Raw genomic sequence first — 25,848 nt, forward strand, 5'->3', positions numbered from 1 at the left:
TTTTTGGCAATGCCATAACAGCATGTTTTCTCAACAGGAATCGAAACCGTGTCCCCTGCATTGGGAGCTTGGACTATTAACCACTGGACTGCCAGTGAAATCCCTCAATTTTAAAATGGGTATGGAAAAATTATACTTGGAATTTCAGAGTCTTAAAAACAAAAGAAGATAGGACTGGGATATACTTAATGTTCACATTATTACACAATCATTATTCTGCAAGCTTCATTCTAGGAACGTGGTATCTTTATAATTTCCTACTTCCTGTAACAATACAAGAGCTTTGATGCAACAAGTTGCTTACTGCCTGCCCCCAACACACACACAGGGAGGAGAGCAGGAGAGGGACCTTCCGGAGGGGCCCCCAGGTTTTCACAGCTCAGACAGATGGGCCAGGAGACGGGGAGGAAGCCGCTGGCCAGGGGGAGTTTTGTGGAAGAGGGAGGGATGTAGGCTGGGCCTTGCAAATGGGAATGGTGTGTGCCTGGTGGGAGGGTATACTTTTGTCATAAGTAAAAGCGAGAAGAGGGACAGGAGTCATGTGCAGATGACCCGCCCTAGAACACGGGGGCGTGTGGGGAGGTGAGGAGACAGGTTGAGACAGGTTAAGGAAGGGCTTCCCTGCTGGGTAGGAGTCTGCCTTCAGCCTTGGTGTCCTGAGCTTCACCCCTCTTCACCCAGCGTGTGGATGGGGCCCTGGCTGAGGGCTGGTGCTGGTCTAGTTGCTGTGGATACAGCAGCGAGCAGGCACCTCCCTCTCCACCCTGACCTCTCCTTGGAGCCCTTGGTGAGGTTGCAGTGTGGACTGGTGAACCCGAGCACCTAGGCTCTGAGACTAATGCAGACATAGCCCGCCTACCACCTCTCTGGTTCCCTGACTTAGTAACCCTTTGCCTGAACAAAGTGGCACTGAATGAGCCCGAAGGACTTAAATTATTAGTTTGTTTTCAGGCCAAAGGGAGCTTCAAGTGTCACACAGGTGGACGCAGTCACCCAAGACCAAGTGAGCCATTTGTGATTCTACAGCTCTGGGTTTGAATTCAGACTCTGCCACGTGGTAGTGGCATGGCCCCGATGTGGCTGAGCCATGGTCTTGGCTTCTCCAAGGCTCATTCCCACGTCCATACCAGAGAAATCCTAGACCCTGCCTCGTGCTGTGTGCATTCTGTGAGATAGTGCACAGAAAAGTCTTGGCACAGTGCCTGCCCTGCCTGTGCCTGCGGACTGTGGACAGGACTCTAGCAGGAGACACTGACATCTCTCTGACGAGAGGGACACAGCCCAGAGAGGGACGGGCTCAATTTTCAACAGACACGCGTTAATGACATTGACCTAGTTCTCTGCAGGCAGAAGCACACCTATAGACCTCTTACCTTGGTCTGCTGCTTTCACTGTTTAAAGTGTGCCCGCATCTCCCATTTCCTCTCATCTGCTCAGGGAGACAGCTGAAGGAGGGGGGAGCCCAGTGGTGGCAGCCCAGCCTAGCCCAGGTGTCACTTGGCTGTGAGCTCTGAGGATGAGTGGCCCTGGCCAAGGCTGGCAGTGTGGTGTCAGCTGCCCTGAGCATCCTTGTCACTCAGAGCTCGGGCTTCCAGGACCCCAGCCTGTCGGAGACCGTGACCAGAAGTCTCATCCTCCTCTGGTCCTCCTGGGGCTGGAGTTGGGCCCTAATTCTTTCCTGGGCTCTCCTCCCCTGTAAATATCTTCCAGAGGAGAGGGCAGGCAGCACAGAGGATCCTCTCTCTGGGTCTCCTGCTGTCTGGGCACCATGGCAACAAATGCACCTTCTGCAAACAGGGCTCTTTCACTGCCTGATTCTGAGCAGCATTGCTGCCCCTGCCCTGGGCAGGTGGACCCCACGAGGAGCCCCAACTGTTTACAGCAAACCCTCCCTTTCAGGTGCCGAAAACTGGACTGCTGGTCACTTTCAGGGTCACCCTGACAGCAGGTCCTGTTGTCACTGCTGCCTGCAGGATGCCCCTTAGAGGTCTTTCCACGCATTCCCTAGTTGTGCGTGTGTGTTAAGTCGCTTCAGTTGTATCTGACTCTCTGCAACACTATGGACTTTAGCCTGCCAGGTTCCTCTATGCATGGGATTCTCCACCTGGGAAGCCCAATGATCCTAGGCAGGTTGTTTTAACAACTCTGCACCTCAATTTCCACATCTGTAGAGTGGAAGACATAAAAGTAGCTTTCTTTCTAGTACTGGAGAGGATTAAATGATGTATTATCAGTAGAGGAACTACCCGGTAGCGCCAGTGGTAAAGAATCCACCTGCCAATGCATGAGACACAGGAGACTTGGGTTCAATCCCTGGATGGGGAAGATCCCCTGGAGAAGGAAGGGATGGCTACCTACTGCAGTATTCTTGCCTGGAAAACTCCATGGACAGAGAAGCCTGGTGGGCTACAGTGTGGGGTCACAAAAGAGTCGGACACGACCCAGCACACACTCATATATATTCTCAGTAGAGTGTGGAAAATTCGTCCTAGTACACAGCTAACGCTCCATAAGTATTGACTGCAGGGTTTAATAATTTTGGTGTGCTAAAGTAAAATCAACCCTGAATATTCATTGGGAGGACTGATGCTGAAGCTCCAATATTTTGGCTATCTGATGTGAAGAACTGACTCATTGGAAAAGACCCTGATGCTGGGAAAGATTGAAGGCAGGAGGAGAAGGGGATGACAAATGATGAGATAGCTGGATGGCATCATCGACTCGATGGACATGAGTTTGATCAAGCTCCGGGAGTTGGTGATAGACAAGAAAGCCTGGCATTCTGCAGTCCATGGGGTTGCAAAGAGTGACACAATTGAGTGACTCAACAACAACAAAGTTAAAAAAAAAAGGGAAAAAACAGAATGTTTTGTGTAAGCTATTACTCTGTGTATGCCCAGCAAAACAGCTGGAAGCAGATACTCAAAAATGCCAATCAGGGTTATCTGTGGCTGATGGGCTTGTGGATGACTTCTGGTTTCTTTCAGATATTTTTCTATAATTTCCAACTTTTCCAGAATGAACTTATATAAATGACTTCTGAAATTAGATATTCCGTTAGATAGCCACAAGGGAAGCCCAAGAATACTGGAGTGGGTAACCTATCCCTTCTCCAGCAGATCTTCCTGACCCAGGAATCAAATGGAGTCTCCTGCTTTGCAGGTGGATTCTTTACCAACTGAGCTATCAGGGAAGCCCAGATATTCCAAAAACTTGTTTGAAAACCACCTGGGATCTCAAGTGACTTCTCTAGAGTCACTCCTCTAGAAAACCACCTCTTCCCAAATATGATTTTGAAATCTAAGGAGACACCCCTGCTGTTTCCAATTACCTGGGAATAGAAGGAAACCTGCCAAGACATTTCAGCTGGAGTTGTGGAGGCTACATTTCCACAGTGTCTTGCTTGTACACCCAACTAGGAAGTGAGACATCTTGCGTTTTTAGTGAATCTCTCCCATTAATCATGGGGCTACTCCCAGCCTATCTCACGGAGTGACTGGTGTAATTACAGCCTCCGTCTGCAACAATGATGTCAGTAGTCACGAGCGGTGTGCGTGAAGCTGGCCGGAGTCTTCCTGGAGCTTGTGGTAATATGATTGCTTCCCTGAGCCTTGGAAGCCAAAGGCGAGAAGGTCTGGGTGGTCCCCAGATTTCAGGAGGAGATGGAAGTGTTTTGACAGCTCCTGAGAGGATCTTCCCAGACTCTCCCACATGTGAGTAAATGTGGGGTTGGCCAGAATATCAGAGAGGGATTTCCGCAGTCCAGGAATTTCCTTAAGGACAGATTACTCAAGTCTGACAAGTGATTTACCAGCCAGGCTCTGCGTCTTTTTTGCAATTGAAAGCAGTCTGTATCCATCAAAAGGTTGTGATGAGAAGTACATAGAAGTACATTCACACACTTCACTCCAACACGTGCAAATTCTAGAGCCTGAGGGAATCGGTGGAAAGACAACCAACAAAATGTGTCCATTCCCAGGTCACCTGCCCTGGCTGTTCCCTGTCCTCTTTAGTAACTGCAGGCTCCCTGTGGGTCTTTGGGCAGCACCAGGAACTGATCTGGTCTGAGAGTTGTAGGAAACTGCATTCTGCTCCCTTGTGGTATCCACAGTGTTAAGGAAAACATGACTTCAACACAGCTCAGAGAAGAAAACTTTTACAGTATTTTATACAAGTTATAGAATTCCCAGGTGGCTCAGTGGTAAAGAATGAGCCTGCCAATGCAGGACATGCAGGTCAGAAAGATCCCCAGGAGGAGAAAATGGCAACCCACTCCAGTATTCTTGCCTGGGAAATCCCATGGACCAAGGAGACTGGTGGGTTACAGTCCACGGGGTCACAAAGAGTTGGATACAACATAGCAGTTGAGCACGCACGCATGCAATACAAATTATGCCTTTGCCTATAAATAACCACATAAAACCAAAACACCAAAACCTTCTCCATTCAGCCCTCTCCCATCACCATAACTAATCCTCGTCCCCTAGTAAACAGGGTGGTTGTCAAGACAGAGAGAATGAGCAACTGGATGGTTCTCATTGAAGGTTTTCTCAGCCCTCCGATTTACTTGTGGCTTCTGAGATTGTGAGACATACGACAGGCAACAGGTAGCCCTATAACTGTCCCCAGTGGATCCTGCTGCCAGCAATGACCCTGAAATCCTTCCTTGTCCTTCCCTCCCCCAGCACCCGACCTCAAAATAGGACAAGCATCAAAGAAAACTGTCTGAACCATGTGAAGCAAACAGGAGAGAGATGGAGGTTTGGAAGGAAATCTACCCTGTCGCATTCCGATTCCAAAGAAGAAAAGAAAAAGCCTGAAAAAAGGGAGAGGATGAGGGAACTCTACCGAAGATGCCCCTAGCCTTGGGATAAAGAAAAACAGGATATTCAAAGAAGGGATTGGTCATCTTAAATGCTCACCACAGAGCAGCAGCTACTGCCTCTGGGAGGTGGCAGTGCTTTGACAGTGACCCTGGGCCGTTGCTGGTAGGTGCCTGGCAGTCAGGAAGGGAAACAGAGCCAGAGGGTGTGACCAACTGTTTCTCAGTGCCTCTCACCAATGACAACCTTCAGAGTTGCCACTTCACTTATGCCTCATGGGTCCTGCAGAACTTCAACTGCGGCCAACTCAGAACCACACCAGGAAGGCGATTTTGGAAAACAGAGCTCCTAGAGTAAACAAGTTGACAATAGAACAATCCAGTAGAGGTTGCCAACCCAAATGGGGCTTAGCCCACTGAGGATGTCAGCTCTGTGAAAGGAATGCAGGCTGTTGGAAAACGGAAAAGTGCGTCTCTGGAGATCAGAGAGAGAACCAGAGGCCAAGGGAAGCCCTCCACCCCTGCAGCTGCGTTTCTAGTGTAGCTCACCCTGATTTTCATATGGGAGTTGTCTCTTTTTAAGTCTGGGCTGTGCTCAGTCGCTCAGATTATAAGCTCAAAGTCCCTAGGGCCAGGCATGCAGTAAGTCATCTACAACGATTGTTGTTGTTTGTTGCTAAGTCATGTCCGACTCTTTGTGACCCCATGGACTGTAGCCCACCAGGCTCCTCTGCCATGGGATTTCGCAGGCAAAAATACTGGAGTTGGTTGCCATTTCCTTCTCCAGGAAATTTTCCCAACCCAGGGATTGAACCTGCATCTCCTGCATTGGTAGGTGGATTCTTTATCACTGAGCCACCAGGGAAGCCCCATCTACAATGGTAGCCATTATTCAACTATCAAACTTACTAGGTTTATTTTGTGTCCCACCATTGGAGAGGAGAGGGCTGGATGAAGCACAGACATATGGACAAACTGTTTATAACGGTCCTCTGGCATGGTTAGGACTTTATGTAAAGATCAGAAACTCCAAAGAATTTGAGCCAAAGCATACATTTCCTGATGTATGGATTTTCTTAGCCAGAGCAATGACCCATCAGAGTATCAAGAAGCTAAGGGGTTTATCTTTGGAACAGATTTCTCCACGTTCTGTTGGTGACTATTTAACTTTAGTTGACATAAGAAGAGAAAAAGCAGGTGTCAGCTAATGTGTGGGTGTTTTCTTACACAAGCATTGTTACATGTTTACGTTCCTGAAAAAAGGAAGTAAAAGACATATTAGCCATGTTTAGGGTGCAGAGGACAAATGCTTGTTTATTTTTAAAAGGTGCAATGGATTAAAATAACTTATCACTGGTCAGCATGACTTGGATGGAGGCACATTCTGAATTGTACTATAATTAAATCTCTATCTCTAAGTGAGATAAAGCAGTTGAGACAGAAATCTGACTTCCGTGCCTCAGGCTGGGTCATAGGAAACAGCTATTAAAAATATGGCATTTTACATAAAAAAGAATGAAATGCCATTTGCAGCAACATGGATGAACCTAGAGATTATCATCTAAGTGAAAGCAGAAAGAAAAAGGCAAATACCATATGATATCACTTATATGTGGAATCCAAAATATGGCACAGATGGAACTTATCTACGAAAAAGACTCACAGACATAGAGAACAGACTCGTGGTTGCCAAGGAAGGTGGGGGTATGGGGGAGATGGATTAGGAGTTTGGGATTAGCAGATGCAAACTATTATATAAATAGAATGGATAAACAACAGGGTGGAACTATATTCAGTATCCTGTGATAAACCATAATGAAAAGAATATGAAAAAGAATGTATATATATATATGCATACCTGAAGCACTTTGCTGTGCAGCAGAAATGAACACAGCATTGTAAATCAACTATACTTGAATAAATAATTTTTTAAAAAATTTGGCATTGTACAATTCAATAAAAAAAGACAAACAACACAATACAAAAATAGGCAAAAGGTCTGAACAGACATTTCACCAGTGAAGACACAAAAATGGCCAATAAGCAAATGAAAAGATGCTCAGAATTATCAGTCATCAGGGAAATGCAAAGTAAAAGTGCAGCAATGCACGACAATGCAACTATCAGAATGACTAAAACACACCAAATAACAACAAAAACTGACAATACTAAGTGCTGATAAGGATGTGGAACAACTGGAACTCTCATACATTGCTGATAGGAATGCAAAGTGGTGCGGCCACTCTGGGAAACAGTAGGGCCATTTCTTTTCAAGTTAAACTTACTATATAATTCTGCCATCTCACTCCCAGATATTTACCTACGAGAAATGAAAACACATGTCCACACAAAGATGTGTGTGCGAAAGTTCATATGAGCTTTATATATCATAATCACCCCAAAGTGGAAGCAACCAATGGTGGTGGTGGTGGTTGTTGTTTAGTCGCTAAGTCATGTCCAACTCTTTGTGACCCCATGGGCTGTAGCCCATCAGGCTCCTTTGTCCATGGGATTTCCCAGGCAAGAATACTGGAGTGGGTTGCCATTTCCTTCTCCAGGGGATCTTCACGAACCAGGGATCGAACCTATGTCTCTGGCATTGGCAGGTTGATTCTTTACCACTGAGCCACCAGAAGCCACCAGTCAATGATGGATGGATAAACAGATTGTAGAATATGCACACAATGGCATACTACTCAGCAATAAAAAGGAACAAAATAGCAATGCATGTAACAACACAGATGAATCTCAAAAAACGTTACGCTTGGAAAAACTCAAATGAACTTTTTGGCCAACCCAATATTATATGAGAACATTTATGGGAAATTTTAGAGAAGAGTACACTATAATGTCAGAGAGCAGACAAGTGGTTATGTAAGGCTGGTGGAAGGGTGCAACTGCACAGGGGCAGGAGGAATTTCTTAGGGTGAAGGAATGGTTCTGGTCTGTGTTGTGATGATAGCTACTTGTCTGTATACAGTTACTCAAAGTCTTCAAAGTGTACACTTCAAATGGGTGAACTTTACCATATGCAAAGGATATATTGATGCAAATGTAAGCACTGAGTTCTGATGTGACAGCCTCGGGGAGAGGCAGCAGTTGAAGATTAGGAGTGGAGTGGTGGGTGCAGGGCACAGTTCATCTGTGTGATGCCCGAACACAGTGATTTATCCTCTAAGATCAAGCCCATCACTTGTAACTGGGAACATAGTGCAGCCAAGTTCTGTTTCAAGAGGGGCTGTTAAGGGCATATCTATAGAGGTTTTTATTTTTCATTATACAAATTTAGTGCTTTTTTATTATAATATTGATTTTTATTATAGCTACAAAAGGAAGTGAGGATAGGCTTCCCTGGAGACCTAATGGTAAATAATTTGCCTGCCAATGCAGGAGACACGGGTTCTATCCCTGATCTGGGAATATCCCACGTGCCTCAGAGGAACTAAGCCCATGCACCACAGCTACAGAGTCTGTGCTGTACAGCCCAGGAACCACAACTGCTGAAGCCTGTGCATCCTAGAGCCGTGCAAGAGAAGCCACCACAATGAGAAGCCCGTGCGCTGCAAACAGAGAGTAACCCTCACTCACCAAAACTAGAGTAGAGCCCATGCAGCAACGAAGACCTAGCACAGCCAAAGTTAAATAAATACATTTATTTTCTTAAAAAAGAAAGTTGAGGATAGGTATCAATATGTATCACATAAGCAGACCAGGAGCAGTGAGGACTACATTCAAGGAGAAAGTATACGTGAAGCAGAGTTCACAGAGGACATTCATAATGGCAGCTATTATTATTTGCCTGTGGTTGATGTGGTCAGCATGACAGGGTGAGGCCAGGCTTCTCGAAGAAGAGAAGCAGCTGAGAGCTGTGAACACGATTAGAGCAGTGAATCCCCAGCCTTTGAGCCCCAGTGACTTCTCTTTAGAACTGATATTTTACGATGCCCTTTTTGCTAACCCTAGCCCTAACCCTTCCACCAACAGCCTCTCAGCTTCTGATCTGCTTTCCTGCTCCTGGAGCCCAGAGCTGGGTGATGGTCCACCCAGCCCCCACCCCCTCATTCAGATCGCTTCTAGCTCACTCTCCCTCTCGCTCTCCATCTGTTTCCCGAAGAGGAACTGCTGCACTTCAAAGTTAATCCAGGACAAGAAGAGCCAGATGTGTCTCAGGATGCTGAGAGATCCCAGGAGAACCTAGGGGAGCAGGGTGAGTCCTCAGCTTTCCTCCACAGCCCAGGTATGGGGGCTCCACGTCATTAGGCCTGGGCCCCAGTGTCCAAAGGGGCCTGAAATCAGCCATGTGTGGGTGTCTTGCTCTTCCCTTTGAGCCCATGTGTCTACCACCGCCTTTTATAGAAACAGAGTCAGCAATTATTCCAGGACCTTCTACGTGCCAGACACTGCCCCGGGAGCTGAGGACTCTGAGACCAAGAGGGACAGTCCCCACCCTCCAGGCACTCACAGTCTGGTTGGAGGAGACAGGCAGTTGCTGGTGATCACAATGTGGAAACCAGAGTGAAGGTTTAGAGAAGCCGTGCTGGGAACATATAGGGAGAAAGCTGTCTCTGCACACTATTTTTTTAAAACAGAAAATTACTTTCTCTTTATTTACCATTAAGAATTTTTTAAACATCTCAGTGTGACGCGGCTCCAAATTATTGGGCTGCCCAGCATGCCCTCATGCTTTGGGTCAGCCTGGACTAGGCCTTCTTTAGAGGCACGCATCTCCCTCTGCATCCACCCCAGCCCCCACCCCCACCTTCTGTAGCTTTCATCGGTGCAGCCCTCTGAACCAGGCATTCTGAACCCGATTCTGGGGCTGGTGGTGGTTTAGTCACTAAGCCGTGTCCAACTCTTTACGACCCCATGGACTGTAGCCTGCCAGGCTCCTCTGGCCATGGGATTTTCTAGGGAAGAACACTTGAGCGGGTAGTCATTTCCTTCTCCAGGGGATCTTCCCGATCCAGGGATCAAACCCGGGTCTCCTGCATTGCAGGCAGATTCTTTATTGACTGAGCCACCAGGGGCTGCGGCTTTTGCAAATCAGGCCCTTGTAGATCGAGGATCATGTTCTGTAGCTTTACAGAGGGAAGATCAACCAAGAGGTAAATTTGGGCAGGTCTGGACTCTCGAGGAGCAGATGGAGGGAAGGGAGTGAAGTAGGAAGCAGGGCGGGGGAGGGTCGAGGCTGGGAGAAGCTCTGAGCTTCATCCAGGTGGTTTATGACGGCATCTCTGTGGTCACAGCAGGGGACATGTCCTGGGGCTTACTAAGATCACTAGTATGTTCCCAACCTCTGCTGCGTGCCTCCTGTGTACCAGGTTTTGTGTCAAGGGCTTTCCCTGTGCCAAGCTCCCACCTTCTCAGGAGGCCCTAGAGTCCAGTGTGAATCCAGGGAGAGTGGTTGTGAGTGAAACCTGAGGTTGCCTTTCAATTTCCAACATGATAAGAGCAACATGTAGGACATAGGATTATGATTCTTAATATAAATGATTGTACAAGCAAGAAGTTATAAATAGGGCTTTCCATACCCAGTGGCGTTCCAGCGGTTAAGATGCCACTTGTAAATGCAGAGGACATGGGTTCCATCTCTGGTCCTGGAAGATCTAACATACTGCAGGGCAACTAAGCCCATGCGCCACAGCTAGTGAGCCCTTGTACCTAGAGCCTGTGCTATGAGACAAGAGAAGCCACTGCGATGGCAAGCCCACATACCACAATGAAGAGTAGCACCTACTAGGCACAACTAGAGAAAGCCCATGGGCAGCGATGGATCAAAAATAAAACAAATCACAACCAAAAGTAATCAAATATAATAAGATAATCAAAAATAAATAAATAAAAATTTTCAAAGAAATTATGGATAAAATTATTAAAAAAAAATAAAAAAAGACCCACGATGGGCTAATGAGCATATGGAAGTATGCTCAGCTTCCTTAAGTAATCCACTATGAAAACTAAAATTAGTTTTCAGTCTTCATTTATCAAAACATTTTTAAAGAAAACTCTGGTTTGGTGAGGTTTTGATCAAGTGGGCAGGTGAGTAATGGCTGGTGGATGTATACACCGATCAACTGTGCCACCTTGTCAATGTGTATCAGAAATCTTACACGTGTTTCTGTGTGTGCTCAGTTGTGTTCGACTCTTTGTGACCCTATGGACTGTAGCCCGCCAGGCTCCTCTGTCCATGGAACTTTCCAAGCAAGAGTACTGGAGTGGGTCGCCAATTGTGACTCCACTTATACATAGCGCTAGCCTAGTAAGTCCATTTTAGAAAAAGACAGATAAGGATCTGTATGCAAGGATGCTTGTCAAATTCACACGCACACAAGAATTGGAAATTATCTTAATGCCCAGCAATAGGAAAACTGATCAAATAATGGATGGATCTCACATATATTCACACACACACACTTGCCCACACAGAGAATCTGTGAGCTTAATTTTGTTCTTAAAAAGAATGTTTATATATTTTCTGCCTTTGTCTCTCTTTCTACCCATGCAGAGAACAAAAGGCTGGCAAGAAATGCACCAAAATATATTTATCTTGGGATAGTAGGACTGTGGGCTGTCTTTGCTTCTTTCTGTCTTTAAATTTTTCCATAATGACTTTGAATTGGTTTCATTATCTGAAAAAAGTATTTTAAAAAATCTGTGACATATTCTTGCCAAAAACAAATTGAAAGAGACCTAACTCCGATTTTGAATGAAAGAGAAACAAGTGAAATGAAACCACAAAGAAACAATCTAACAACATCCAGAAGGTGAAATCTTCTATAAAGAAACTGACTGTCCTCTTCGAGAATTGATATGATAAGGGACAAAAAATTGGGGGACCATTCTAGATGAATGAAAGCTAAACACGAGTAGCCATTGAATGCCACACCCCAATTTTTATTGGGTCCTGACTTAAAGTCAGGTCTAAAACATATTGTAGAGACAGTTGGGGAAAAGTGAAATATGAACCTGTGTTTTGATTCTCATTTGGTCAAACTTCAGATGTGCTGCCCAGTTGGCAAATACTTGATTTGCAAAAGCTCCACCCTGAGAATCACAGCCCATAATAGACACATTCAGAGAGCGCATCACAGTATCTTCTTAAATTGAAAAGAATCCTGCACAACTTCAAAATAATGTATTTCTCTTCATTTTATATAAAGTGCCTCTTAGAAAGCTATCTAAAGTCAGTTTTGATAACTAAACTTCAGTAAGTACCTCTTATTAAATATCAACATTTTGGTTTATGGTACAGTAATTCCCCCATGACTCTCATCCAGTGGGGACACGGAAGATGCTGCAGGCGGGCTGGAGGAAGGAGACCACCCAGCACTGCCCACCTACTTTGCATGGAGTGCCTGATATCCTCCAGGCCAACCTTGAGCCCAGGGGAGGTTCGGGTACATCAACTTCTAATTAACAAAAGGAAGGAAACTCTTGGGGCTTCCCAGGTGGCTCAGTGGAAAAGAATCTGCCTGCCAATGCAGGAGATGCAAGTTCCCTCCCTGGGTTGGGAAGATCCCCTGGAGGAGGAAGTGGCAACCCACTCTAGTATTGTTGCCTGGATAATCCTGTGGACAGAGGAGTCTGGCGGAATAACAGCCCACAGGGTCGCAAAGAGTCAGACACGACTTAGCAACTAAACAATAACAACAAGGAAACTTTACAAGTGGCCAACTTTACCTCATTGGATTCTGTTATTTGGTTCAAAAGCTTCCATTTGTGGGTGGAGGGACAAAAACATCTAGCTACTAATAATGGTCCCTGAAGTTTATACAGCAGCCAACAATGTATAGAATTCTTATACAGAGATACCACATTTAGAAGACCCCAAAGCGCCCAAGTGGGTAACTGTTCCTTTAAGTCTTGGAGTTTGTCCTGGCTGATGAGAATTTCTGCTAGTCTCTATTTCCTCTTTGGTGCGGGGGTGGAAGTGAGTGGGGAACCCATCAGTCTGTGTGGTGGGTGAAGTAGGGGATTGTTATTTCCATTCTATAGATGTTTTATAATATAAATATAAACATATACAATATAAAATATATATTTCTACTTAAGAATATGTGTTTGCTACATATATATATAATATAGAAAACTGACACTCAGAGAGGTGCCAACTGCCAGGTAAAATGCCACCTGGCTAGCCTTTGGGGCCAGCAAAGTTCAGTTTATTCCTCTGCAGCAAATGGAGAAAGTCAGGATACCAAATTTATATGATCTGGGGCCTGGTTTAAGATGGATCTTCAACTGTGGGGAGCTGACTGGAACTGGACTAACTTACTGATAAAACAGTTGAGGATTGGGAAGCATAAAGATAGGAACATTTTGAATGAACCTTAAGAGTAAACAGTCATTTGCTAAGCCCAGCAGAGAGACTCATTGTTCTGAGAAAGGGGCTATTTACCCTAATGAAGGCTAATTGAGTGAAGAATAAAAATTCAGATAAATGGATTTTTAGGAAGTTCACAAGACAGATAATACAATTATTTGTAACTTTATATTCCTGGGAAGGAATTTTCTGCAGGCAGCAGAGGGTTCATTTTTAATGTACACAGTCTTAGAACTTCATCATATTAAGCTGTGGGGCTGCAGGTGGCTCCCGCTCTGAGGGTGGTTGATGGGCTCAGGTCCACTGGAAGCTGACCCAAGTCTTCAGATCCAGCTCTGGCCCTTTCCTGACACCACAGTGCCTGTCTTCACCACTGTGGTGCTGAGTTCACCTTGCTCAGACTTTGCCAAAAAGCCCCTTGGACAGAAGATATGTAAGGATCTATAAGCCCCAGGGATCCTGTTAAATAATGTCCCCCTAAAATTCAGCTCTACTCAGGCCTTCCTTGGAAATCAGGTCTTTGTGGATATAACTGGTTAAGATGAGGCCATATTAGATTAGAGTGGGCCCTGATCCAAGCCTGGTGTGCTGCAGTCCATGGGGTTGCAAAGAGTCAGACACCACTTGGCAACTGAACAACAAGTCTGGTGGCACATAGTGAGTAACACATGATACTCCTCACTGCTAAAAAAAAAAAGAAAGAAAAAAAGAAGGGACCCTTTAAGAAAGTGTCCCCCAAACAATCAATTCTGGAAAAGCTTCAAAATACAGCACCACTCCCCACTGTGTCCCTCAAGCTTCCCCTCCGGAGTGGATAGCCCCATGCCCCGTCCGTGCTGCCCAGGCATGAACAGCACTGGGAGGAGGGCAGCGCTCATCCTCCTCCCTCGCAGCAGGCAGGCAGGAACAATGACAGCCTTTCCCTCAGCACAGGAGCACTTAGAAATCTGGGCCACTTCAGAAACTGCCCAGCAGGAACCAGCAGCTGTTTTGGAGGCCTGTGCGGAGCTCTGACTTAACCCAGCAGCCTGAAAATAGCCTGGTCCTTTTCCCCACGAAAAACGAGGTGTCATGGTAATTAATTTGGCAGATGATGATCAGGCATCCCCTGGGAGAACACGGTAGTGACTCCTGTTGGAAACCAGGAAATGTAGGATACGAAGTCCTGTCCTCCGGGGAGCCATCGGTGAGACTGTTAACTAGCGCTTGAATGCTGCAGTTTCCCAAGTGCATCCTTACTTATCCTCATCCATCTTCTCCTTCTTGCAGGTGAGAAACCTGAGACTCAAAGAGGCTGAGGGGTTTGCCCTGACCTCGGGGACTGTCACCCAAGATGGGCAGCTAGAACCAGACTCAGTTCCAAGTGTCATGTTCTTCCTCTGGGGACATCTATGCACAGTCCCATGGAGAGACGGAGGAGGGGAGGTGGCTGGAAGCAGTGGGAACCCAGGGCCAAAGTTCCAAATGGATCCTTGAGTGGGAGCGATGGGAGCCTCTTGATGGTCCCATCAGAGCAGCAAGATGGAAATATGAGGGTGCCTAGCACCTGCGTGGCAGGAGTGGGGGCCAGAGAGCAGAGAGCTCAGAGGTAGGCTTTGGACTTGGACTCCAAAGACGTATTAATTAACAGTGAAGGATGGAATACACAACCCACTTCCCATGACTTTAGAGCTGTCAGAGGTCCCAATCTGTTTCCACAAAGCTATCAAAGGGTGGGTTGTGGGCTGGGGGAAATTAAAAATCCTACGGTTGAGTCCCAGCCCTAGAGATTCTGACTTCACTAGTTGGGTGTGGTCTGGGCTGTCAGGAGGCAGCCAAGTGGCAGATCCCTGCTATAGAGCCCTCCTACTTTTCATAATCCCATGCTGGTGTTTCTCCTCCTTCTCTCCTCCTTTAAAAAATTATAGAGGTATCCAGGAGTTGTAGGCAGGACAAGGAGTCAACAATCGACCAGCAGCCCTCTACCCAGGTCTGGGTGAGGAGAAACAGCCTAAGAGACCCTGTGTAGGTGTATCTTGTGTGTGTGTAAATTTAGGAATGATTTGGTAGTACTGACCCTTTGAAGTTTACAGTTTTATAGCAGGTTTGACAGAGGCATGTGATCCTGTAACCATCAACCACAATCAAGAAACAAAATAGTTCTATCACCACAAAATCACCTCGAGGGACACCTGAATGTAGTTCCCACAGCCTAACAGGGGGTAGAGTTTCAAAACCTAATCCGCCCAAGTCTCTGCCCCTCTCAAAGTAGCATGTCTCCACTGAGTGCTCAGCCACTCAGTCGTGTCCGACTCTTTGCGACCCCATGGGCTGTAGCCCACCAGGTTCCTCTGCCCGTGGGATTTTTCAGGCAAGAATACTAGAGTGGGTTGCCATTTCCTCCTCCAGGGGATCTTCCCAACCCTGGGATCGAACCCAAGTCTCCTCCTTCTCCTGCATTGGCAGGCGGGTTCTTTACCACTACACCACCTGGGAAGCCTGTGTCTCTGGTACCTTCTCCTAATTTCTGGTCCAGTAAACTTTCCTGATAGTTGGAAGCAATTATTCCCCCAACAAACCAGCTCAGCCTCGTTAGAGCCTCTGTTGAAAAAGGCAGGTTGCTAATGTTACTTTTTTTGCTTCTCCTGAGACCAATTTCCCCGACCTGTACATCACCCACAGTCAATACCTCCTATGATCACTCAAGCGACTTCTGGTGAGAGAAAAAAATTCACCCGTACCCCCACAGCTGTTCCCAGCTCCTGGGACATCATTTAATTGGCTTGGGAGTCACAGGAGCCTCTTCCAATTAGGGTCCCCTACCGGAAGCTGCCATCTGCACTGGGGAATCCAGACCCAGCTTTAGAGGACAGTCGCCCACTCTTTGAAGCAGCATCGGTTCCTTAGCAGCTGGATGGTCCCTTTCCAAAGGCAGAGGCCCCGGAGGCTGGAGCTCATCTGCACCCCCAAGCCAATTACTTGGGAATCAGGATGGAATGAAACAGGGCAAGAATTTCCCACTCCTTCCCTTTTCCAGAGCAGCCACCATAAAGGATAGAACGGGGTTTCCAAGGCAGGGACAAGCCTTCCAGATTTTACCTTTCTGACTCAGTGGAAGACTGACCCACGTAGGCACCCAGCAGCATGTCAACTCTATCACCCTCTCCTCTGTGATGCTCACATCATGGGAGGCTCGCCTCAGGGTCCACGCCAGGAGAGGACCCAGGGAAAAGCTGGGTGGCAGGCACACGATGAACAGGGAGCAGTGCCTGTGTGGAAGCGTCTTTAACAAAACGCTCCCTTGTAGGGAGAACCTGGGAAAACATGGAGAGGTCAGGGTGGGACTTGGCTACATGGTGAAGTCAATGAAACTCCGGCTCAAATGATTCCTCCCTGACAAACCACTCCTCTAAAAGTCTAAAGTGATGTCTGTTGTGCTCCTGGGACCCTGATTTCCATGCCTCTGGGCCTTGGAATGACTTCATTCCAGAAGGCAAAGCCTCCCAGACAGACCAGAGCTGGGGGCCTTCAAAGGGAGCTGGGCAGCTCCTCTGGATCCCTGTGTGTGTGTGTGCACACACGCACGCGTGCACTCAGTCGCTAAGTCTTGTCAGACTCTTCATGACCCCATGGACTGGAGCCCACCAGGCTCCTCTGTCCATGTGATTTCCCAGGCAAGAATACTAGAGTGGGTTATCATTTCCTCCTCCGGGAATCTTCCAGACCCAGGGATCGAACCTGTATCTCCTATTCCACTCCCAACAAACTTGTTTCATTTTGCTTTGTCCTCTGGTTATGTTTCCTTTTTTTAAGACTATTTTTTAGAGGAGTTTTAGGTTCACAGCAAAACTAAGGGAGCAGGTACAGAGATTTCCCTCATGCCCTCTGCCCACACTTATACACAGCCTTCCCCGTTATCAACATCCACACCACCACCCCCTGCCCCCGAGTGGTACCTTTATTACAACTGGTGAACCATCAAAGTCCATAGTTTACCTTGGGGCTTGCTCTTGATGTTGCACCTTCTGTGGGTTTGGAAAAATGTATAATGACATGTATCTACCATGACACATGCTTCTATAGAGTAGTTTCACTGTCCTAAACTTTCTCTGTGCTCCACCTAATTCATCCCACCAGCCCCCGCTCTCCCTTCAATTCCTGGCAACCACTGATCTTTTTATTGTCTCCATAGTTTTGCCTTTTCCAAAATGTGATTCAGTTGGGACCCTATAGTGTGTATAGTCTTTTCAGATTGGCTTCTCTCACTTAGTAATATGCACTTAAGTTTCCTTCATGTCTTTTCATAGCTTGATAGCTCATTTCTTTTTAGCACTGAATAACACATCGATTGTCTGGATGTACCAAAGTTTATTTATCCATTCACCAACTGAAGGATGTCTTGGTTGCTTCTAAGTTTTAGCAATTATGATTAAAGCTGCTATAAACATCCATGTGCAGGTTTTAGTGTGCACCCAACATACTTGTTTTTCACTGGAGTGGCAAGAGAGAGCCCCTGCAAACTCCCCCTTCCCGGCCCTGCCCCGGGGCCCATCCGAGACCATGGCAGAACTCCTGGATCCCGCAGCCCCTCCACGGACACCTCCCTGCTGATGAAAATACACGTGCCCTCATTCAGCCTGAGGCAGTCGAGATACCTCCTGGTTTAGAGAATTCTAAAGTCAGAAGCACGTAATACTAGCTAACATAACTGTGCTGTTTGTCCACTTCTGCTTGGAAGGCAGGCAGCGCCCAGCGACCACCAGGCTCCCTTGGTTTCCCGGGCCTGCAGCCAGGCTGCTGCTCCCCTGTAGAGCCTGCCCCGCCTGAGCCCTGCGCGCTCCTCAACAGCTCAGACGACACCTTGTCCCCAGAGCTTGTCCCCGAGTGCCCCACTAGGAAGCCATGCCTCCCCTCCTCACACTTTTTTTAATCATCTAATTTAAGAACCGTTTTAGAGCTTTGAAGGAGTTCAGAGATAGCAGTAAGAGCTCCCATATACTCTTCACCCAGTGCGCCCTGGTGTTAATATCTTAGGTTACCATGGTGCATTTGCCAAAATGAAGAAAGCAACGTCAGTACACCCTGTGAAGTAAACGTCACAATTTGTTCAGATTTCATTCGGTTTTTCCCTAAAGTCTTTTTCTGACCCAGGATCTCTCTAGGATACACACTACACCTAGCTATCATTTCTCTTTAGGCTCCCCTGATGTGTGACAGTTCCTCAATCTTTCCTCGTTTCTTTAATGATCTTGACCCTTTGGAGGAGAGCTGGTCGGGTGTTTTGTAGAAAGTCCCTCAGTTTGGGTCTGTTTGATGTTTTTTCCCATGCTTGGGTGGGGCTTTGGGTTTCTGGGATGAAGGCGCAGAGTGCTGTGTTCCCACAGACTCATCGTCACACCGTGCTCTTTATCAATTATGGCCGCATTCTCCTCTCTTCCTGCCTCTTTCAAACAATCCATCCTCCAGAGAGCCGGTCACAAGAAGCACCCACCACCTTATGTAGATGCCTATGTGGATACCATGTACCCGACACTGTGCTGGCTAGAGGTTTCTAAGATAGCCCCAGAGAAGAATAGTTACAATACCAAATGCCCACACCTGGGTCCTCGGTCCTTAGGGACCCAAGAGGACCAAGGAGCAGGGATGGTCTCCCATCCCTGGGTGAGGTCTCGGGTCTCTCTCTGGTTCTCTTTGGTTCTGTTGGCTGCTGGAGGCACCCGCTGGTGGGATGCTCTCTACATAGATAGTGGGTATGGCCCTCATGAGGTGTGTTCTGCCTCAGCTCGACCCTCTGTGCCACTGAGGATGCCCTCAGAGAGGGACAGTGTGGCTTCCTCTCCAACAGGGAGAAATAGCACCCCTTCCCTCTCCCACAACAAACCCAGCATTCAATTAGGAACAGCTATGTTTGAACAGAGTGAGGGGCTGCAGGAGGTAGATATGGGTCAGGAGGCAGTGGGTGGGACTGGATAAATCCCTTTACTAGTTCTCTGGGCAAGAAAAGACATCTGTCATGCCTCCTCCCTCTACCTAACTCCAAATAAAAATCATAAAGCACAGGATTTATACGTATGCTGAAATTATAATAACTTCTTTTTTTTTTTTTTTTATAAATTTATTTATTTTACTTGGGGGCTAATTACTTTACAATATTGTAATAGTTTTTGCCATACATTGACAAGAATCAGCCATGGGTTTACATGTGTTCCCCTTCCCGAACCCCCCACCCACCTCCCTCCCCCTCCCATCCCTCTGGATCATCCCACTGCCCCGGCCCCGAGCCCTTGTCACATGCATCGAACATGGAATGGTGCTCTGTTTCACATATGACAATACACATGTCTCAATGCCATTCTCCCAGAACGTCCCACCCTCACCTTCTCCCTCAGAGTCCATAAAATTGTTCCATGCATCTGTGTCTCTCATTCTGTCCCGCATATAGGGTTATCGTTACCATCTTTCAGATTCCATATATATGCATTAGTATACTGTATTGTTGTTTTTCTTTCTGGCTTACTTCACTCTGTATAATGGGCTCCAGTTTCATCCATCTCAGTAGAACCGGTTCAAATGTATTTTTTTTAATGGCTGAGTAATATTCCATTGTGTATATGTACCACAGCTTCCTTATCCATTCATCTGCTGATGGACATCTAGGTTGCTTCCATGTCCTGGCTATTGTAAACAGTGCTGCGATGAACATTGGGGTACACGCGTCTCTTTCAATTCTGGTTTCCTCGGTGTATATGCCCAGCAGTGGGATTGCTGGGTCATATGGCAGTTCTATTCCCAGTTTTTTAAGGAATCTCCACACTGTTCTCCATAGTGGCTGTACTAGTTTGCATTCCCACCAACAGTGTAAGAGGGTTCCCTTTTCTCCACACCCTCTCCAGCATTTATTGCTTGTAGACTTTTGGATAGCAGCCATTCTGACTGGTGTGAAATGATACCTCATTGTGGTTTTGATTTGCATTTCTCTAATAATGAGTGATGTTGAGCATCTTTTCATGTGTTTGTTAGCCATCTGTATGTCTTCTTTGGAGAAATGTCTGTTTAGTTCTTTGGCCCATTTTTTGATTGGGTCATTTATTTTTCGGGAATTCAGCTGCAGAAGTTGCTTGTATATTTTGGAGATTAATTGTTTGTCTGTTGCTTCATTTGCTATTATTTTCTCCCATTCTGAAGGCTGTCTTTTCACCTTGTTTATAGTTTCCTTTGTTGTGCAAAAGCTTTTAATTTTAATTAGGTCCCATTTGTTTATTTTTGCTTTTATTTCCAATATTCTGGGAGGTGGGTCATGGAGGATCCTGCTGTGATTTATGTCGGAGAGTGTTTTGCCTATGTTTTCCTCTAGGAGTTTTATTGTTTCTGGTCTTACGTTTAGATCTTTAATCCATTTTGAGTTTATTTTTGTGTACGGTGTTAGGAAGTGTTCTAGTTTCATTCTTTTACAAGTGGTTGACCAGTTTTCCCAGCACCACTTGTTAAAGAGGTTGTCTTTTCTCCATTGTATATTCTTGCCTCCTTTGTCGAAGATAAGGTGTCCATATGTGCGTGGGTTTATCTCTGGGCTTTCTATTTTGTTCCATTGATCTATATTTCTATCTTTGTGCCAGTACCATACTGTCTTGATGACTGTGGCTTTGTAGTAGAGTCTGAAGTCAGGCAGGTTGATTCCTCCAGTTCCATTCTTCTTCCTCAAGATTGCTTTGGCTATTCGAGGTTTCTTATATTTCCATACAAATTGTGAGATGATTTGTTCTAGTTCTGTGAAAAATACCATTGGTAGCTTGATAGGGATTGCATTGAATCTGTAGATTGCTTTGGGTAGAATACTCATTTTCACTATATTAATTCTTCCAATCCATGAACACGGTATATTTCTCCATCTGTTTGTGTCCTCTTTGATTTCTTTCATCAGTGTTTTATAGTTTTCTATATATAAGTCTTTTGTTTCTTTAGGTAGATATATTCCTAAGTATTTTATTCTTTTTGATGCAATGGTGAATGGTATTGTTTCCTTAATTTCTCTTTCTGTTTTCTCATTATTGGAGTATAGGAATGCAAGGGATTTCTGTGTGTTAATTTTATATCCTGCAACTTTACTATATTCATTGATCAACTCTAGTAATTTTCTAGTAGAGTCTTTAGGGTTTTCTATGTAGAGGATCATGTCATCTGCAAACAGTGAGAGTTTTACTTCTTCTTTTCCTATCTGTATTCCTTTTATTTCTTTTTCAGCTCTGATTGCTGTGGCCAAAACTTCCAAAACTATGTTGAATAGTAGTGGTGAAAGTGGGCATCCTTGCCTTGTTCCTGACTTTAGGGGAAATGCTTTCAATTTTTCACCATTGAGGATAATAACTTCTTAATTGTCTGGTTGCCGTGGTGGTCCTGCATAGGTTTGTCAAAAGTAAACTTCCCTCCTTCCCGCCACTTTGTCTTGTCTCCATGAAGCCCAGCTCAGTTGGCAGGTCCCCTTCATTTCTCATGTCTTCTCAGCACCTCTCCTCCCAGTGACCCAAAGGCTGGGGCACCCTCATTCTCTGTGGCTCTTCCACATGCCCACAGAGCCCCTCCGACCTTGTTGAGACCTCTTGTTTTTCAAAAGCTCGTTGTGTAAAGATGTTGGATGCATTTCCTTCTGAGAGAGGAAAGCAGCGCTCAGAATCCTGCCTCCCTCACACCCAGGGTTCCTCAGCTGCAAACGCTTCAGCTGGCACACCCAAGAAGCAACAAGAATGGCACAGCCCATCTCAGAGACTGGGGGGCATTCTGAACCAGCCCACAGATCAGCCCACAGCATTGCTTCATTCTTGATGGGTGAGTCTGCCTCACATGTGTCCTTTATCCACACCCCAGACACAGGGTGCTGGAGAAGCTTCTCTGGCTCAAGAGCCCACTGGGCACATCTCTTCCAGACATTATTCAGTGGTGTCATGTCAACAGCTTGAAATGGGTCATGGTGGGAGTGATTACACCACATCAGTCAGCAAACGCTACAACCCAGGGCTCCTGTTCTGCTCAGAGCTGGTGACCAGTTAAATATACAACAGTCTACCCCTGCCTTGAGGCCAGATTTCCCATAGTAACAAATCAGCAATTGTGCGGTAGTTTGAGCATTCTTTGGCATTGCCTTTTTTGGGATTGGAACGAAAACGGACATTTTCCAGTCCTGTGGTCACTGCTGGGTTTTCCAAATTTGCTGGCATATCGAGTGCAGCACTTTCACAGCATCATCTCTGAAGATTTGAAATAGCTCAACTGAAATTCCATCACCTCCACTAGCTATGTTTGTAGTGATGCTTTCTAAGGCCCACTTGACTTCACATTCCAGGATGTCTGGCTCTAGGTGAGTGATCACACCATTGTGATTATCTGGGTCCTGAAGATCTTTTTTGTACAGTTCTTCTGTGTATTCTTGCCACCTCTTCTTAATATCTTCTGCTTCTGTTAGGTCCATACCATTTCTGTCCTTTATCGAGCCTATCTTTGCATGAAATGTTCCTTTGCTATCTCTAATTTTCTTGAAGAGATCTCTAGTCTTTCCCAATCTGTTGTTTTCCTCTATTTCTTTGCACTGATCGGTGAGGAAGGCTTTCTTATCTTTCCTTGCTATTCTTTGGAACTCTGCATTCAGATGGGAATATCTTTCCTTTTCTCCTTTGCTTTTCACTTCTCTTCTCTTCCCAGCTATCTGTAAGGCCTCCTCAGACAGCCATTTTGCTTTTTTGCATTTCTTTTCCATGGGGATTGTCTTGATCCCTGTCTCCTGTACAATGTCACGAACCTCTGTCCATAGTTCATCAGGCACTCTGTCTATCAGATCTAGTCCCTTAAATCTATTTGTCATTTCCACTGTATACTCATAAGAGATTTGATCTAGGTCATACCTGAATGGACTAGTGGTTTTCCCTACTTTCTTCAATTTAAGTCTGAATTTGGCAATAAGCAGTTCATGATCTGAGCCACAGTCTGCTCCCGGTCTTGTTTTTGCTGACTGTATAGAGCTTCTCCATCTTTGGCTGCAAAGAATATAATCAATCTGATTTCGGTGCTGACCATCTGGTGATGTACACGTGTAGAGTCTTCTCTTGTGTTGTTGGAATAGGGTGTTTGCTATTACCAGTGCGTTCTTGTGGCAAAACTCTATTAGCCTTTGCCCTGCTTCACTCGGTACTCCAAGGCCAAATTTGCCTGTTACTTCAGGTGTTGTTTGACTTCCTACTTTTGCATTCCAGTCCCCTATAATGAAAAGGACATCTTTTTTGGGTGTTAATTCTAGAAGGTCTTGTAGGTCTTCATAGAACCGTTCAACTTCAGCTTCTTTGGCATTACTGGTTGGGGCATAGATTTGGATTACTGTGATATTGAATGGTTTGCCTTAGAAACGAACAGAGATCATTCTATCGTTTTTGAGATTGCATCCAAGTACTGCCTTTCGGACTCTTTTGTTGACCATGATGGCTACTCCATTTCTTCTAAGGGATTCTTGCCCACAGTAGTAGATATAATGGTCATCTGAGTTAAATTCACCCATTCCAGTCCATCTTAGTTCGCTGATTCCTAGAATGTCGACGTTCACTCTTGCCATTTCCTGTTTGACCACTTCCAATTTGCCTTGATTCATGGACCTAACATTCCAGGTTCCTATGCAATATTGCTCTTTACAGCATCGGACTTTGTGTCTATCACCAGTCACCTCCACAGCTGGGTATCGTTTTTGCTTTGGCTCCATCCCATCATGCTTTCTGGAGTTATTTCTCCACTGATCTCCATTAGCATATTGGGCACCTACTGACCTGGGGAGTTCATCTTTCAGTGTCCTATCTTTTTGCCTTTTCATACTGTTCATGGGGTTCTCAAGGCAAGAATACTGAAGTGGCTTGCCATGCCCTTCTCCAGTGGACCACATTCTGTCAGACCTCTCCACCATGACCCATCTGTCTTGGGTGGCCCCACACGACATGGCTTAGTTTCATTGAGATAGATAAGGCTGTGGTCCATGTGATCAGATTAGCTAGTTTTCTGTAATTTTAGTTTCAGTGTGTCTGCCCTCTGATGCCCTCTCGCAACACTTACCGTCTTACTTGGGTTTCTCTTACCTTGGAAGTGGGGTATTGCTTCAAGGCTGCTCCAGCAAAGTGCAGCTGTTGCTCCTTACCTTGGACAAGGGGTATCTACTCACGACGGCCCCTCCTGATCTTGAATGTGGAGTAACTCCTCTCGGCCCTCCTGTGCCCATGCAGCCCCTGCTCCTTGGGCCTTGGGTAACTCCTCTCGCCGCCACCCCCGGCCCCTGGCCTGGCCTAGCCCCTCTCGGCCTAGCCCCCAGCCCCCAGCCCAGCCTAGCCCTTCTCAGCCACTGCCCCTGGCCCCTGGCCCGGCCTATCTCCTCTCGGCCACGCTTCTGCACGGAGCCATTGCAGCCGCCTCGCTTCTGCGCGGGGCCGTCGCAGCTGCCTCGCTTCTGTGCGGAGCCGTCTCAGCCTGACATATGCAGATCAGGAAGCAACAGTTAGAACTGGACATGGAACAACAGACTGGTTCCAAATAGGAAAAGGAGTACATCAAGGCTGTATATTGTCACCCTGCTTATTTAACTTATATGCAGAGTACATCATGAGAAATGCTGGGCTGGAAGAAACACAATCTGGAATCAAGATTGCCAGGAGAAATATCAATAACCTCAGATATGCGGATGACACCACCCTTATGGCAGAAAGTGAAGAAGAACCAAAGAGCCTCTTGATGAAGGTGAAAGAGGAGAGTGAAAAAGTTGGCTTAAAGCTCAACGTTCAGAAAACTAAGATCATGGCATCTTGTCCTATCACTTCATGGGAAATAGATGGGGAAACAGTGGAAACAGTATCAGATTTTATTTTTGGGGGCTCCAAAATCACTGCAGATGGTGATTGCAGCCATAAAATTAAAAGACGCTTACTCCTTGGAAGGAAGGTTATGGCCAACCTAGATAGCATATTAAAAAGCAGAGACATTACTCTGTCCACAAAAGTCCGTCTAGTCAAGGCTATGGTTTTTCCAGTGGTCATGTATGGATGTGAGAGTTGGACGGTGAAGAAAGCTGAGCGCCGCAGAATTGATGCTTTTGAACTGTGGTGTTGAAGACTCTTGAGAGTCCCTGGACTGCAAGGAGATCCAATCAATCCATCCTAAAAGAGATCAATCCTGGGTGTTCATTGGAAAGACTGATGTTGAAGCTGAAACTCCAATACTTTGGCCACCTCATGTGAAGAGTTGACTCATTGGAAAAGACTCTAATGCTTGGTAGGATTGGGGGCAGGAGGAGAAGGGGACAACAGAGGATGAGATGGTTGGATGGCATCACCGACTCGATGGACATGGGTTTGGGTAGACTCCGGGAGTTGGTGATGGACAGAGAGGCCTGGCGTGCTGCAATTCATGGGGTCACAAAGAGTCGGACACAACTGAGCGACTGAACTGAACTGAACTGAACTGAACAAATCAGCACCACAACCTTTTTCTAAAAAAAACACTTGGCCGGTGGGGGCGAGGAATCCCCTCTCCTCAAATGCTCCACAGAAACCCCCTTCTTCCCGAAGATTCTCTAACTCCATGGGTCCTTCTTCCTAGATGCACCTCCTTGGGTAAGTCCCAGGTCTTCACTGGCTCTCTGGTCCCTCACTCATGAAACTAGAACAGTACTACTTACCCCACAGTCTGAGGGCATCGAATGGGGTTT

General features: G+C 46.1%; 1 protein-coding gene across 11 annotated transcripts in view; it reads right to left on the reverse strand.

Annotated features, from left to right (window-relative positions):
• The window catches only part of LARS2 (leucyl-tRNA synthetase 2, mitochondrial), a 259,716-nt gene that overhangs the window by 186,192 nt on the left and 47,676 nt on the right, over positions 1-25,848 (reverse strand). For 2 of the 11 annotated variants that reach the window (XM_081526035.1, XM_081526036.1), the window contains exon 2: positions 16,224-16,438. The exons of the other annotated variants lie outside the window; for them this stretch is intronic. The gene's annotated coding sequence lies outside the window, so the exon portion shown is untranslated. The remainder of the gene's footprint in view (positions 1-16,223; positions 16,439-25,848) is intronic. 11 annotated transcript variants of the gene reach the window in all.

This window comes from Giraffa tippelskirchi, chromosome 9, assembly GCF_054371585.1.
Source record: "Giraffa tippelskirchi isolate mGirTip1 chromosome 9, T2T-mGirTip1v1.2.pri, whole genome shotgun sequence".
NCBI lineage: Eukaryota > Metazoa > Chordata > Mammalia > Artiodactyla > Giraffidae > Giraffa > Giraffa tippelskirchi.